We start from the raw sequence: 17,797 nt of genomic DNA on the forward strand, positions 1-17,797 counted from the left end.
TCAGGGCTTGTACTGTGCCTCACACATATAATCAATGATCAGTACATTTTTGTTAAATTGGATAGAGAGACAAAGATACAGAGAGAGAGACAGAAAGAGATACAAAAAGACAACAGAATGTGTCTTTGTGTCTCGAAAAATAAATAAGTAAGGCATATTCCCTTGAACTGTACTGCAAACCAAACCTGATCTTAGGAAAAGTAAGAAGTTCTACTCCCTTGCTTTTACTCCTGAGCTAACACATTGATTGAGCTCTCAAAATCCCACCTTGCTGGGAATGTTAAGAGCCTCCTGAAAACATTTTGATAAGTAATATTCACCAGTGTCTCGTCATTCTGAGTCATTTTTGTCTTTATTTAGGTCCTGGATGATGACAAAAAGAGCAATTTGCTTTTCCTCACCTATGTGACTCCATCATACCACCTTGAAGCAGTTGATGGAGTCTGGAGAATCCATTTCGGTGCCACTACAGTTCTGTAATACACTGTAACCACTCATAAGGATGCCCAGCCCCAGTTTCCCATCAAAGAGAAAGATGACTTTGGGCAGGAAGAGACATATCACCTCTTAGAGAAACCACCAGCTTCTCAGTCCATTATTGTTTTTGCAGAAAGGTGCTACTGCTATCAGGAGAGAATATAGAGGATACCAAAGGAGGAGAGGGTTTGACCTTGTCCTGAGAACATGGAAACCTTCTACACAGCAAAAGAGATGTCATGACTTTTGAGTCCAGTGTCCTTTAGTTAGAAACCAAAATAATAGATGTCGTTTAAACAATATTTAAAATATTATGACATCCTGTATTATTTAGTTAGACCAGAAGCTAGCAAATTTTTCTGTAAAAGGAAATATTTTAGGCTTTGTGGGCCACACAGTCTCTGTCCCAACTACTCAGCTCTGCCATGGTAGTGCTAAAGCAGCCATAGACAATAAGTAAATGAATGACCTTGGCTATGTTTCCAATTAAACTTTATTTATGGAAAATGAGATGTGCATTTCATATAATTTTCACATGTCATGAAGTATCATTCTTCTTTTGATCATTTTCAGCTACTTAACAATATGAAAACCATTTTTAGCTCACAGGCCATGTGAAAACAGGGGTGGGCTGTATTTGGCCCACGGACAATAGTTTGGCAACCTCTGATTCAGACAAACAAGAAGATCATGTCGTGAGAGAGATTTTCAGATTCAGAGTTCTGAAGAAAATAATCTGTTTCATATATACCCATTACTTTAACTTCTCAAATTTATTTGAACATATAAACACATTTGCCTACATCTGACTTAGTTGGGGATAAAGTGTGTCTCCTCAGTTCAGTATTCATTTAACACTTGGCCCCTTCTCATCCATGTAATGATTCAACGTGCATGAATGTAGTGTTTCTATAGAGCAAACTGAAGAATTCTTACCGCTTGACTATGTATATACCCAAACCAAGAGAGGATATAGTCATTCTAATCACATTTTTTAACTGTATTAATTCATTCAGTAAGTACTTACTTTTTTAACATCTTTATTGGAGTATAATTGCTTTACAGTGTTGTGTTAGTTTCTGATATATAACAAAGTGAATCACCTATATGCGTACGTATATCCCCATATCCCCTCCCTCTTACATCTTCCTCCCACCCTCCTTATCCCACCCCTCTAGGTGGTCGCAAAGCACTGAGCTGATCTCCCTGTGGTATGCGGCTGCTTCCCACTAGCTATCTGTTTTACATATGGTAGTGTATATATGTCCATGCCACTCTCTCACTTCTCCCCAGCTTACCCTTCCCCCTCCCCATGTCCTCAAGTCCATTCTCTACACCTGTGTCTTTATTCCTGTCCTGCCCCTAGGTTCATCAGAACCCTTTTTTTTTAGATTCCATATATATGTGTTAGCATACGTTATTTGTTTTTCTCTTTCTTTCTTCACTCTGTATGACAGACTCTAGGTCCATCCACCTCACTACAAATAACTCAATTTCGTTTCTTTTTATGACTGAGTAATATTCCATTGTATATATGCGCCACATCTTCTTTATCCATTCATCTGTCGATGGACACTTAGGTTGCTTCCATGTCCTGGCTATTGTAAATAGTGCTGCAGTGAATATTGTGGTACATGACTCTTTTTGAATTATGGTTTTCTCAGGGTATATGCCCAGTAGTGGGATTGCTGGGTCATATGCTGGTTCTATTTTTAGTTATTTAAGGAACCTCCATACTGTTCTCCGTAGTCACTGTACCAATTTACATTCCCACCAACAGTGCAAGAGGGTTCCCTCTTCTCCACACCCTCTCCAGCATTTATTGTTTGTAGAATTTTTGATGATGGCCATTCTGACTGGTGTGAGGTGATACCTCATTGTAGTTTTGATTTGCATTTCTCTAATGATTAGTGATGTTGAGCAACTTTTCATGTGTTTGTTGGCAATCTGTATATCTTCTTTGGAGAAATGTCTGTTTAGGTCTTCTGCCCATTTTTGGATTGGGTTGTTTGTTTTTTTGATATTGAGCTGCATGAGCTGCTTGTATATTTTGGAGATTAATCTTTTGTCAGTTGCTTCATTTGCAAATATTTTCTCCCATTCTGAGGGTTGTCATTTTGTCTTGTTTATGGTTTCCTTTGCTGTGCAAAAGCTTTTAAGTTTCATTAGATCCCATTTGTTTATTTTTGTTTTTATTTCCATTTCTCTAGCAGGTGGGTCAAAAAGGATCTTGCTGTGATTTGTGTCAAACAGTGTTCCGCCTATGTTTTCCTCTAAGAGGTTTATAGTGTCTGGCCTTACATTTAGGTCTTTAATCCATGTTTTTGTGTATGGTGTTAGGGAGTGTTCTAATTTCATTCTTTTACATGTAGCTGTCCAGTTTTCCCAGCACCACTTATTGAAGAGGCTGTCTTTTCTCCATTGTATATTCTTGCCTCCTTTGTCAAAGATAAGGTGACCATATGTGCGTGGATTTGTCTCTGGGCTTTCCGTCCTGTTCCATTGATCTGTTTTTGTGCCAGTACGATACTGTCTTGATTACTGTAGCTTTATAGTATAGTCTGAAGTCCAGGAGCCCGATTTCTCCAGCTCCATTTTTCTTTCTCAAGATTGTTTTGGCTATTTGGGGTCTTTTGTGTTTCCATACAAATTGTGAAATTTTTTTGTTCTAGTTCTGTGAAAAATGCCATTGGTAGTTTGATAGGGATTGCATTGAATCTGTAGATTGCTTTGGGTAGTATAGTTATTTTCACAATGTTGATTTTTCCAATCCAAGGACACAGTATATCTCTCCATCTGTTTGTATCATCTTTAATTTCTTTCATCAGTGTCTTATAATTTTCTGCATACAGGTTTTTTGTCTCCTTAGGTAGGTTTATTCCTAGGTATTTTATTATTTTTGTTCCAGTGGTAAATGGGAGTGTTTCCTTAATTTCTCTTTCAGATTTTTGATCATTAGTGTATAGGAATGCAAGAGATTTCTGTGCATTAATGTTGTATCCTGCTACTTTACCAAATTCATTGATTAGCTCTAGTAGTTTTCTGGTAGCTTCTTTAGGATTCTCTACGTATAGTATCATGTCATCTGCAAACAGTGACAGTTTTACTTCTTTTCCGATTTGGATTCCTTTTATATCTTTTTCTTCTCTGATTGCTGTGGCTAAAACTTCCAAAACTATGTTGAATAACAGTGGTGAGAGTGGGCAGCCTTGTCCTTTTCCTGATCTTAGTGGAAATGGTTTCAGTTTTTCACCATTGAGAACAATGTTGGCTGTGGATGTGTCATATATGGCCTTTATTATGTTGAGGAAAGTTCCCTCTATGCCCACTTTCTGGGGAGTTTTTATCATAAATCGGTGTTGAATTTTTTCAAAAGCTTTTTCTGCATCTATTGAGATTATCATACGGCTTTTCTCCTTAAGTTTGTTAATATGGTGTATCACATTGATTGATTTGCATATATTGAAGAATCCTTGCATTCCTGGGATAAACCCCACTTGATCATGGTGTGTGATCCTTTTAATGTGCTGCTGGATTCTGTTTGCTAGTATTTTGTTGAGGACTTTTGCATTTATGTTCATCAGAGATATTGGCCTGTAGTTTTCTTTTTTTGTGACATCTTTGTCTGGTTTTGGTATCAGGGTGATGGTGGCCTCATAGAATGAGTTTGGGAGTGTTCCTTCCTCTGCTGTATTTTGGAAGAGTTTGAGAAGGATAGGCATTAGCTCTTCTCTAAATGTTTGATAGAATTCGCCTGTGAATCCATCTGGTCCTGGGCTTTTGTTTGTTGGAAGATATTTAATCACAGTTTCAATTTCAGTGCTTGTGATTGGTCTGTTTATATTTTCTATATCTTCCTGGTTCAGTCTCAGAATGTTGTGCTTTTCTAAGAATTTGTCCATTTCTTCCAGTTGTCCATTTTATTAGCATATAGTTGCTTGTAGTAATCTCTCATGATCCTTTGTGCTTCTGTGGTGTCAGTTGTTACTCCTCCTTTTTCATTTCATTCTGTTGATTTGAGTTTTCTCCCTTTTTTCTTGATGAGTCTGGCTACTGGTTTATCAATTTTGTTTATCTTCTCAAAGAACCAGCTTTTACTTTTATAGATCTTTGCTATTGTTTCCTTCCTTTCTTTTTCATTTATTTCTTATCTGATCTTTATGATTTCTTTCCTTTTGCTAACTTTGAGGTTTTTTTGTTCTTCTTTCTCTAATTTTGGGTTATCGTGTTTTCATTGTAATTTGTCTCTAGATTTTTTTCATTTCTTCAGTGATTTCTTGGTTATTTAGTAGTGTACTCTTTAGCCTCCACTTGTTTGTATTTTTCACAGTTTTTTTCCTGTAATTAATATCTAGTCTGATAGCGTTGTGGTCAGAAAAGATACTTGATATGATTTCCATTTTCTTAAACTTACCAAGGCTTGATTTGGGACCCAAGATATGATCTATCCTGGAGAATGTTCCATGATCACTTGAGAAGAAAGTGTATTCTGTTGTTTTTGGATGGAATGTCCTGTAAATATCAACTAAGTCCATGTTGTTTAATGTGTCATTTAAAGCTTGTGTTTCCCTATTTATTTTCATTTCAGATGATCTCTCCATTGGTGAAAGTGGGGTGCTGAAGTCCCCTACTATTATTGTGTTACTGTCTATTTCCCCTTTTATGGATGTTAGCGTTTGCCTTATGTATTGAGGTGCTCCTATGTTGGGTGCATAAATATTTACAGTTGTTACATCTTCTTCTTGTATTGATCCCTTGATCATTATGTAGTGTCCTTCTTTGTCTCTTGTAATAGTCTTTAAAGTCTATTTTGTCTGATATGAGAATTGCTCCTCCAGCTTTCTTTTGATTTCCATTTGCATGGAATATCTTTTTCCATCCCCTCACTTTCAGTCTGTATGTGTCCCTAGGTCTGAAGTGGGTCTCTTGTAGACAGCATATATATGGGTCTTGTTTTTGTATCCATTCAGCCAGTCTATATCTTTTGGTTGGAGCATTTAATCCATTTACATTGAAGGTAATTATTGATATGTATGTTCCTATTACCATTTTCTTAATTGTTTTGAGTTTGTTTTTTGTAGGTCTTTTCCTTGTCTTGTGTTTCCTGCCTAGAGAAGTTCCTTTAGCATTTGTTGTAAAGCTGGTTTGGTGGTGCTGAATTCTCTTAACTTTTGCTTACCTGTAAAGGTTTTAATTTCTCCCTCAAATCTGAATGAGATCCTTGCTGGGTTGAGTAATCTTGATTGTAGGTTTTTCCCTTTCATCACTTTAAATATGTCCTGCCACTCCCTTCTGGCTTGCAGAGTTCCTGCTGAAAAATCAGCTGTTAACCTTATGGGGATTCCCTTGTATGTTATTTGTTGCTTTTGCCTTGCTGCTTTTAATATTTTTTCTTTGTATTTAATTTTTGATAGTTTGATTGATATGTGTCTTGGCATGTTTCTCTTTGGGTTTATCCTGTATGGGACTCTCTGTGCTTCCTGGACTTGACTGACTATTTCCTTTCCCATGTTAGGGAAGTTTTCGACTATAATCCTTCAAATATTTTCTCAGACCCTTTCTTTTTCTCTTCTTCTTCTGGGACCCCTATAATTCGAATGTTGGTGCATTTAGTGTTATCCCAGAGGTCTCTGAGACTGTCCTCAATTCTTTTCATTCCTTTTTTTTTTATTCTGCTCCCTGGCAGTTATTTCCACCATTTTATCTTCCAGCTCACTTATCCGTTCTCCTTCCTCAGTTATTCTGTTATTGATTCCCTCTAGAGTATTTTTAATTTCAGTAATTGTGTTGTTAATCACTGTTTGCTCTTTAGTGCCTCTAGATCCATGTTAAATGTTTCTTGTATTTTCTCCATTCTGTTTCTGAGATTTTGGATCATCTTTACTCTCATTACTCTGAATTCTTTTTCAGGTTGGTTGCCTATTTTGTCTTCATTTATTTGGTCTTGTAGTTTTTTTACCTTGCTTCTTCTTCTGTAACATATTTTTTGTCGTTTCTTTTTTTTTTTTTTTTGGATGGGTGGTGCTGTATTCCTGTCTTACTGGTTGTTTGGCCTAAGACGTCCAGCACTGGAGTTTGCAGGCAGTTGGATAGACCTGGGTCTTGGTGATGAGATGAGAACCTCCAGGAAACCTCACTCTGATTGATATTCCCTGGGGTCTGAGGTTCTGTGTTAGTCCAGCGGTTTGGACTCGGAGCTCCCACCACAGGACCTCGGGCCCAACCTCTGGCCTGGGAACCAAGATCCCACAAGCTTTGTGGTAAAAAAGAAAAAAAAAAAAAAAAAAAAAAAAGAAGAAAGAAAGAAAAAAAGGAGCAGTATAATATCAAAGAATAAAAAATATATTAGGAAAAATAAAACTATAATTGAAACAACTGCAACAAGGTAAAATAAAACCACAACAGGAAAAAGAAAAAAAAGGCGGGGGGGTGGTGGGGAAACAAGCCAAAAGGAGAGATCACTAACAAAGTATAAAGAATAAAATAAAATTAGAAAAATAAAAGATTTATCAGGAAAAATAAAAATATAAAAGAACCAACAAGGTAAAACAGAACCCTAATCTTAAAGAGGAAAAACGAAAAGAAAAAGAAAAAGAAAAAAGCCTTGGCTATGGCGGTGGAGTTTAGGTGGGGGGTGGAACTTAGGCAGGGGCAGGGTTTAGGATGGGGCAGGACCTGGGGGGGGTGACGTTTGAGCATGGGGCGGGGCCTAGGCGGGGCAACATTGAAGCATGGGGCGGGGCCTCTGCTTAGGACTGGCCCAAAGGAGAGAGGCAGCATGTGGAAAGGAGGGCCTCTGGAGTGTGGAGTTCCGGTGTTTGGAGGTAGGGCCCTGCATGTGGGTGTGTGAGTAGGGTTTAGGCCCAGTGCATTGGAGGGGGTCTCCGAGTGTAGAGGTGGGGACCTGGGTGGGTTTGCAGGGGCAGGACTTGAGCTCTGTGCTGCAGGAGGGAGGCTCCGAGGGCAGAGGATTAGGCCTTGGAGCCGGACAGGCTCCCCAGTGCCTAAGTGGACAGTGAAAAGCACTGGCCCCGTTCCCTTCCGTTCCTTTGCGCCCCCCCCCCACCATCTCCCCCAGGGTCTCCCCCGTCCCTGCTGGACCCCTAGCTGCTGGACCCCTAACCATGGGTGGGTCCCACTGGGTGCAGGAACTCCTTCCCTCCCCTAGCCACCCCTTAAGGGTGCCGGTCCCGGAGGTCCAGCCTTTACTTTTGCTCCCCCTTCTCTCCCTCCCACTCCCCTCAGGACCCCCGTGGCTGGAGGGGGTCTAGGTGGGCAGAGGATCAGGCCGGGGATCTCAGCAGGTTCCTGGGGGTCCAAGTGGGCAGGAGAAACCTGGCCACGCTCCCTTTTGATCCTCTGCCCTCCCAATGGTTCCCCAATTTCCCCCCTCAGGCGTGGGATCCCTTCCCCTCCACTAGCCGCCCCTCAGGGCCACCAGTCCCATCCCGCCTCCACTTCTCCCCCTTCACTCCCCCCACACCCCACATCCTCTCTGGTCTCTGGGGGCTCCTCCTGTCCCCTTAGGTGTCCACGGTCCCCCACTGGTGCCTGGTAGGTGCCCTAGTTGTGAGGAGACGCAAATTCCGGGTCCTCCTAGTACAGCATCTTGACTCCACCTCTCAGTAAGTACTTATTAATAATCATTTTTACATAGTGCAGTACTGAGTGTTAGAGAGTTAGAGATAAAAGAGGTTAGAAGATAGATAGATAGATAGATAGATAGATGAAAAATCTAGTGGCTGATAGGTGTCAGTGAGAATTGTCTGACAGTAATTGTATTACAGTATAAATGTAGTCATTTAAGCCACAGATAGGCAGTTAGACAAAACTAAATTTAAATCCGAGCTCTTTTGTTTCCCTGATGTGTGACCTTGAGCTGATTACATAAACCATATAAGCTTCAGTTTCCTCTTTTTAAAATGGGCATAATAATACCCACCTCCCAAGGAGGAGGTGTGGGAATTAAATAAGACATAGTGTATGTAAATCAGCTAGCATGGTACCTGTACATGATAGGTAATCAGTAAACAATAGCTGTTGTATTACACCAATATGAAGGTACGTAATTTGTTCAAAAGAAGCACACAAAGGCAAAGTAGAGTAGCCCTGTGAGTCAAGAACTTATGGATACAAATGAAAACCCACAAACCTGAAGGTTGACGCCTGGTAGAGAAGATTTGGGTGAAAATAAAAGCAGAAGTGACATCGTCCCAGGAGCTTACAATAAGGCAGCTGGCTAGTTGTCTTGCCTTTGCCTTCCCTAGGAACCAGCTGCCTGATTGTCTAAGGAGCTCTGCCTATAGGTCTAGCTCTCCAAGTTCCCCAAGACTTAAATGGCAGTTCTGACTAGTGAGAAAGTGTGTCATCAGTATCAGCCCCAGTGTCGTGCTTCCTTCTACCCAGGTCAGCTGTGAGCTTTGGATATCTGTAGGTCCCTCCTATTATGCCTCCCACTCCATGTTTGTCCAATTCCGGGCTTCCACGTTAACCTCCACACCTTCAGTCTCTGCTCATTCTGCCTTGCATCCAGGCTTCCTGTAGATTTGGGACTCTCTTGAACCCTGTTCTCTTTTATCATGATTCTGATGTCTTGTTTAAGCTTATCTCTGACCAGTCCTCTTTCCAGAGGGCTGTATTCTGCTGTTCACACCCCTGCCGTGATCTCCTTAAACTAAGATACACCCGTGCCTTACCTTTGTGCTGGACTTCTTAGTATTAATAGCTTCTTGAACTTCACCTTGGTAAGAGACATCAGGTCTTGAACAGCCCAGCTGCCCTAATCCAAGCCAGCTTCTGTATTCACAGCCCATGCCCTGAGGAGAGCTCTCCACTCCCTTTGGGGCTCATGCTCTCTCTCCACTGGCCATGTATTGTCAGCTAGTTTTAGCATGCTTTGTGATCCTTTTATGGCCACATCAATAATGCTTTCCCAATACAAATGACAGAATTAATAGCACAGGGCCACAATGTAGGGGTAATGGAGAACTTCAACATCTACTGACAAGCTCATTCTTCTGAAAAGTGAACGTCAAGGTTGGCATGACTTAAATTTAAACTAATTGCTTATTGAAAAGGTACTATTCTATGCTTAATTCTAACCAGCTAAGAAGAATGTGTTGGTGAAGTGGAAGTGACAGACAACTTAAAGTGACCACAGTATCCTTGAATTTGTAGTAGCCAGAGAAGGCAATTCTTCACTTGCTAACCGGATACAAAGAAAACTTGAGCAAGTTAAGAGAATATATGGACATAAGGCTCTATCTGGCCAGGAACTAGGAAAGAAAGCTCAAGAGGAGTAAAGTGACTTGAAATTTAAATTCTTATGAAGCCAGTGATTTCAATAAAGAAAAGGGAGCATCTAAAAAAGATCAATGTGGCTGCTCGAAGAAGTGTTCTGATTAGCTCGTATTTTTAAAGGACATATACAAAAATAGATAGCAGGAGGGGGAGGCCTCACTCTAAAGAAGGACTCAAACCTGTGAAAATAATGCCAGAGGACTTAAAGTCCAGAGAAAACTAGACTCTGGGAAAAGTACTGAAGACAATTTTTGTTTGTTTGTTGCTTATGGATATAGCAAGAATAATGATAAAGAAGGGGTAGCACAACCCAACTACTGAATGGGGCAGACTCTCTGATGTTAATAGGTAGCTAAAACCCAAAATCATTCAATTATAGCATTTACTAGATGCTAAGGTACAAGGCTTTTCCCACACATTTTTAATAATTCTAAAATCAGAAAGTGTCTTCAATAGATGTATTGAACGTGGTAGTGTTTTGTGGGGAAGGCTCTAAAAACAGTAAGTGATGGTATATCATACAAGGAGTTGAAGAATAGAAGAGCAGCAAGTACTAGAGACAGGACTGAGACAAGAGAGGAAAACTGTGGTCAAAACCTCTAAGAAAGGGTAAAAAGAGACTTCTCTGGGCCCACAGAAGCCAAGTCACTGTACAGGTATGTCACAGAGGCAGGGGGGATGATGTCTTTGTCAGTTGGAGCTGCTATAACCAATACCATAGACTGGGTGACTTGTACAAAAAAACATTTATTTCTCAGTTCTGAAGGCTAGTAAGTCCAAGTTCAAGGTGCCAGCAGATTTGGTATCTGATGCAGAGGAGCACCTTCTTGCTGTATCCACACATAGAGAGAGAGATCATCTCTCCTTATAAGGGCACTAATCCCATTCATGGGGTCAGATAATGGCTTGCCCTGGGCAGGACATTTTGAACTGTGCCTGGCACACAGCACATGGGTACTATTGTGTCCTGCCTCTTCTGAATCACTGCTGTAGTCGACATAAAGCCCCAGTGCTCCAAAGTCCAACTTAGTTAGCTATAGTTAGCCCTTGGAGGGCTCCTCTAAGAAGATATTTAGGTCAAGATATAGGTCTCAGGTCACAAACCAGGAAAAGACATTGTAAAGTGGTATAAGACTTCTAGATTAAAAAACAAAACAAAACAACACAGGAATGGTCCAAATAAGTAACCAGAAAACAAAGTAGCCAGGAGACAGAGACTTTGCCAGAATGAATTCAGGGGAGAATTGGAGCTATGGCCTTATTTCTTCTACTGAGTCTATGTAACCTGTTTAAAAGAAGGAATTCAGAGAACCTATAGATTAGTTGGCCATGGAGGAAATTGTTCCAGTCACATATGATTAGACTTTTAGAAACTGTGATGTGCCCAGGTGGTCCCTATGCAACTTGAATTTAAGGGGTTTAGTACCTAAGGAAGGGACCATGTCCTTTCATGGTTTTAACTCTAGTTTCTATTACGTTAATGGTAGTAGAACAAATGTTTTCAAATGGCAGAGGATTTGTCATTTTCTATCAAAAGCAATGATCTTGATACTTAAAGATGTAGTCCTTACCTTAGTTGTCTTCTCGCATGAATCCCTCTTTCTCAGCTGCCCTTTCTGTAGGACATCCATGTAGTTTTGAGAAAGCTGACTCCACCTTTATCACCAGGAGATAGGGCATGTGGTCCAGACTAAGTCAATGAGTGAATTTCATCCCCTTGGCCCCAGTGACCACTTCATGTATGGGCATGTAACCTAAGTCAGTCCAATCAAAGAAAGAGAATGTCAGGATTTTTGTGCTAAGACGAAGACACTTTCCTCTAGAAGTGAATGCAGAAGCATGTAACCTGGGAGTTCTTGGACACCATCTAGGGACAGGAGGGGAGAGTCTCTTGGGAGAGTCTGTTGAGAATGGAGCTGTCACCAGGGACTAAAGCAAAGAAATGAAGAGGAACCATCAAGTCCTCTCCACATTGTGTGATGTGTGAGCCACCTAACCATACGTGGCCCTGAAGCCTTTGAACTTTTCTACTAACAGGAGGCAATAAATTCAATATTTTGTTTAAGCCAATTTGAGTTAGATTTCTCTTTCTTGAAACCAAAGCATCATCTCTGATTCAAAAGGTTAGAACAAACATGATTAAGAACGAATGGGGGACTTCCCTCGTGGTGCAGTGGTTAAGAATCCACCGGCCAATGCAGGGGACACGGGTTCAAGCCCTGGTCCAGGAGAATCCCACATACCATGGAGCAACTAAGCCTGTGTGCCACAACTACTGAGCCTGTGCTCTAGAGCCCACAAGCCACAACTACGGAGCCTGAGTGCCACAACTACTGAAGCCTGTGCACCTAGAGCCGGTGCTCCACAAAAAAGAGAAGCCTGTGCACCGCAACAAAGAGTAGCCCCGCTCTCCGCAACTAGAGAAAGGCTGTGCGCAGCAACGAAGACCCAGTGCAGCCAAAAATAAATAAATACATAAATAAAATTTATAAGGAAAAAAAAAGAAGGAATGGAATAAATTTCCAATGGATTAAAGAGTTAAATATGAAAAATGACCCATACAAGAGAAGTGATATGTCTTGAAAAGATGAAAGTGGTGTAAGCATTTCTTGACCTTAGAGTGGTAAAAATCTGAGTGAAAAAATAAAGGTTTATGATTTGTAAAAGAAAAACATTTATAGATTTGACTACTTAAAACTTTTTAGTTTATGTAGATGAAACAGTACCACAAACAAAATTAAAATAAAAATGAGAGACTAGAACTTTTGCAACTAAATATATATGTGACAAAGGGTAGTGTCCTTAATATATAAAGAGCTCTTACAAATTTATAAGAATAATACAACATCTCAGAAGTGTGGGTAAAGAACACGAAAGCCATGTGGGTAAAGAACATGAAAAGGCAAAAAGAAAAAAAGGAATTCGATTGGTCCAGTCTTAGTAGTAATTAAAGGCAGACTGGAATGGACCAAGTGAAGACTCCATAAGTAGAAATATAAAGTAAAACCAGATGTCTTTGTACCTAACAAATTGTCAAGAACTTTAAAATGATAACTTCCATGGATAAAGATTCAGGGAAATAAACACGCTTATACAATATGGGGCATGTAAATTGGTTCAAGCATTCTAGAGAGCAATTTGGTATTGTGTATAAAAAAATTTTAATGTGTGCAAACTATTTAACACAGTAATTTCATTTTTAAGACTTTATCCTAAGAAAATAACCAGAAACACTCACAAAATTTAATGTAGAAGAATATTTAGTAGAGCATGCCTTCTTTGTAATATTGAACACTTGGAGATAACCTAAGGGTCCAAAAAGAAGTATTCTATAAATTGTAATATATTCCTTTGATGAAATCTATGCATCCAGTAAAAAGAAGATTATGGAAGATGTCATGATATCAGAAAATGTTGGTAATTTATTTTTAAATATATCTGCTCAGAAAAAAAGACTGGATGGATACACAGAAAAATATTGTTAGTGGTAATATCTCAATAGTGGACTTACAATTGATTTTCTTCTTCATGAGTTTTGAATATTTTAAATCCACCTCAGTAAGTGACCGTGTCGTGAATATCTTTTTAGGCACTGAAATGTCAAGCCCAATGCTTTAGACAGAGCAGGCACTCAACAAATATATGTTGAACTGTTCAGGATGATCAATTGCTAGTTAAAAATGCAACAAGGGGGCTTCCCTGGTGGTGCAGTGGTTGAGAGTCCGCCTGCCGATGCAGGGGACACGGTTCGTGCCCCGGTCTGGGAAGATTCCACATGCTGCGGAGCGCCTGGGCCCATGAGCCATGGCCGCTGAACCTGCGCGTCCGGAGCCTGTGCTCCGCAATGGGAGAGGCCACAGCGGTGAGAGGCCCGTGTACCGCAAAAAAAAAAAAAAAATGCAACAAGGTTGTCTTGTGGGGTAGTGAGCTCACAAGAGTTGTTTAAGCAGAAACCAGCTGGCTGGCTGTTATACTGAAGCCTTCCATTTCATAAAAAAAAAAATGCTATACCTTGCCCAACTCCATTTTCTTCCCAGCCATTACCTGCTTTCCTTACAGCCAAACTTCCAAGAGGAGTCTTCACTTGATCCATTCCAGTCTGCCTTCTAACGCTGTAGAAACTGTGCTCATCAGATCTAATTACAAACCTTATCACTCATACTACCCCAGAGAGAACTGTTGATCATTTCCTCTTTGAAGGTCTCTTCTTCCTTTACTTTCAGACCTCTGTCCCATTCTTATGCTATCTCTCTGCTCCTTCCCAGTCTCCTCCCCTGGCTCCTCTTCCTCTGACAGCCACCTGAATGCTTTTTTTTTTTCAAGGTCTTGGCACTCTTCTCACTGTATGCCCTCCTCAGGGTATCCCATCCATTCTGAGGACTTAACTACCAGTGGACACTGACTTATGAGCCTATGTATTCAGTCCAAACTTCTCTCCCGATCTGCAGACGTGTCTTTCATTTGCCATTGGATATCCTATAATCACTGCAAATTTAATATGCTACTCATCCTCCTCCCCCCACCCTCTTGCTCTCCTTCTCCTATTTAGCTTAGTTAATATCATTATACTTCAACCTTGGCCTCTCTCCCCTACTCCCAAATGCCTATCTTAATCAATAACTATGTCCTCAATGCTACTTCTAAATCTCCCTGGGATTTGTCACTACTTTTCATCCTGCTGCTGCTATGGTGATTCAGACCATAATCCTTTCCTCAGACTATTACAGTGACCTTCTAATTGGCTTTCTTGGCTCCAGTCTCCCCTTACTCTAGTTCAGCCGTCATCTTGCTACTAAACTTTTATGTATTTATTTTTAATATGAATAATCACATCCCTTCTCTATTTAGGAACCTCTGATACCTTTCATACTTATTGTCTTCAGTGTAAAGTCCAAGTTCCTTAGCTGTAAATCAAGGCCCTTCTCAATATGGCTACATTCTACCTTACCAGTTAGTTTCAGCCCACACCAGACTTCCCTCTCTTCTCTGAACACAGTTTGCCTTTTCACACTTTTGTGCCTTTCCCCATCCTATTCCCCTAAGTATCTTCTCTCCTCAGCCAACTCATTTCCTCCTTCAGTGCCCAACCCAAACTTCACTGCCTCTAGGAAAAGAAACCCCCTCTGCAGCTTCCAAGTCAGACATTAGGACAAAAGATATGGTATTTAAAGCAGTGGATCATATGATATCGCTTACATGTGGAATCTGAAAAAAAGGGTACAAATGAACTTACCTACAAAACAGAAATAGAGTTACAGATGTAGAAATCAAACTTAAGGTTTTCAGGGGGTAGGCCGGGGGATAAATTGGGAGATTGGGATTGACATATACACACTACTATATATAAAATAGATAACTAATAAGGACCTACTGTATAGCCCAGGGAACTCTACTCAATACTCTGTAATGGCCTATATGGGAAAAGAATCTAAAAAAGAGTGGATATATGTATATGTATAACTGATTCAATTTGCCGTACACCTGAAACTAACACAACATTGTAAATCAACTATACTCCAATAAAAATTTAAGAAATAAAATAAAATAAAGCAATGGACTGGATGGGAAATTGCAGAGGACCAAGCCCAAGGGGGCTCCCAGCATTCAGAAATCAGGAAGGACCCACTAAAAGAAACTGAGAAGGAATAAACAATGAGGTAGAAGGAAAGCCAGTGTGGTGTGATGGAAGCAAAGTGAAGAAAATGTTTCAACAGAAAGGGACTAATCATTAGTGCCAAGTAGCTGCTCAGAGGGCAGTAAGGTGAGGATGGACAACTGACCACTGGATTTGACAACAAAGAGGTCACTGCAACCTTCACAGGTGTGTTTGCAGTAGAAGAATGGGGGACAAAGGCTGACTGGATTGGCTTCAGGAGAGTCCGAAATGAGGAAGTTGATGTTCTTTGAATGGGTGAAGTAGTAGATGAATGAAGAAATAATGTCTTAGAGGGACTTCCCTGGCAGTCCAGTGGTTAAGACTCCATGCTTCCAATGCAGGGAGTGCAGGCTCAATCCCTGGTCAGGGAACTAAGATCCTACAAGCCGCATGGTGTGGCCAAGTCAAAACGAAAAAAAAGATATCTTAGAGAGGATTCTATAATTGGTCAGGAACCAAAATAGATTAGTTATTTTGAACTCTTAGAGTCTCTGAAAAGTTTCCAAATAGAAACAAGGATGCAATTTGGTGGTGCAAAGTTTTTCTTAAATGACAAGGGAATTCAGAGTAGGATTACCAAGGCAGTAGGGTTAGTCTAGGAAAGGTTCTATGTGAGTTCTCTGTAATGGTTGCATTTTATCTATTACTGACCTGGTTCACAAAGGCCTTCATGCAGGACTTCTCAGAAGCTTCAGGGAAGAGCTGTCCCTGCAGGCAGTTGGGTGTAGAAGTTTCAGAGACTATTTCCAACACCTCTTGCTGGTGTGTAGAGGTGCTGATAAGAAGTCTATAAGGCTGGCTCTCATGCTTTTGGAGGCTGGGCAGCACCAAGGCTGAATGATTGGGAAGAGGTAAACAGGAAATATCTGACTCACACAATGCAGTGCATTTGGAAATGCTGTATTTGGAAGTATTTCTATATAAAAATTTTATACTGAAATCATAATGGAGGTGGACTAAGGATTCACCTACCTATATTTGATGAATAGGTAGTCTGTTCTTACCTGCCGCCTCCTAGAGATGAAATATGGAGAATACAAACTTTGGGTAGACCAGACCCAAGCTTTGATTTTGTGCTGTTACCTATGTGACATTTTTCAAATTGTCAGAGTTTCAAAAAGTACTTTGATACAGATCCCATGTAGAATGTGTTTTTACTTACATGACTGAAGACAACCCATGGACCATATATTCCCTTTATAGAATTATTTATGTTGACATCTAGGGCCTGGATTATGGAATAGAAACAGTTACAGAATATTGAAGAACCTCCTGTTATACCATGTTTCCTGTGGCTCCCCAAATGCACAGGATGGTCTTATATGTGCCTTTGCTTGTGCTGTGCCCTCTACCTGGGATACCCAAATCCCCTTCTTCCTGGCATGCTTAGATCTAAGAGGCCTTCCTCACCCTCTCAGAAAGAGATCAATCCCCTCTCTGTGCTCCCCAGACTATTTTCAGGTGTCACTCCATCTCTACACCAACCACACTTAACTACAGCTGTTTACTCTTCTGGCTCCCTCATTGGGCTGAGTTTCCTGAAGTCAGTGATTTTGTCTTCCTACTTCTATCTTTTACATCTAGAGTAGTGTTTGCACATTTTGGAAACACAATCCATGTTTGTTGAATGGATGCATGAGTGCTTGAGAGTATGAATAAATGAATGAGTGAGTGGATGAATACATGAAAAGATTAGAAAAATGTTACACCACAGATGGAAGCTCATACAAACATGAAAGTGTCAAAGACTTTACATATACACAGAATTAGTGCATGGAATGGTACTTTCCAAGTACAATTGAGATGACGAGATTACTGTAGCATAATGCATGTAAAGAGGAGAGTGATACACACAAATGACTCGTAACATGTGTGGCACAAGATGGCGAGAACTGTGCTGATTAAAATGAGTTGGGTGGGCTTCCCTGGTGGCGCAGTGGTTGAGAGTCCACCTGCCGATGCAGGGGACACGGGTTCGTGCCCCAGTCTGGGAAGATCCCACATGCCGCGGAGCGGCTGGGCTCGTGAGCCATGGCCGCTGAGCCTGCGCGTCCAGAGCTTGTGCTCCACAATGGGAGAGGCCACAGTAATGAGAGGCCCGCATACCGTAAAAAAAAATAATAATAATAAATAAATAAATAAATAAAATGAGTTGGGTGATAGGAATTGATTGGTTTTCATCTAGATTTGGGAGAGAGATTTGATCTGTGGAACAGAATGAACATTTTGGCCCTTGTGATTTCTTTTTTTTATTTTATTTATTTTATTTTTGGCTGCGTTGGGTCTTTGTTGCTGGGCGCAGGCTTTTCTCTAGTTGCGGTGAGCAGAGGCTACTCTTCCTTGTGGTGCGCGGGCTTCTCATTG

The sequence above is a fragment of the Mesoplodon densirostris genome, chromosome 9, assembly GCF_025265405.1.
Source record: "Mesoplodon densirostris isolate mMesDen1 chromosome 9, mMesDen1 primary haplotype, whole genome shotgun sequence".
Taxonomy (NCBI): Eukaryota; Metazoa; Chordata; class Mammalia; order Artiodactyla; family Ziphiidae; genus Mesoplodon; species Mesoplodon densirostris.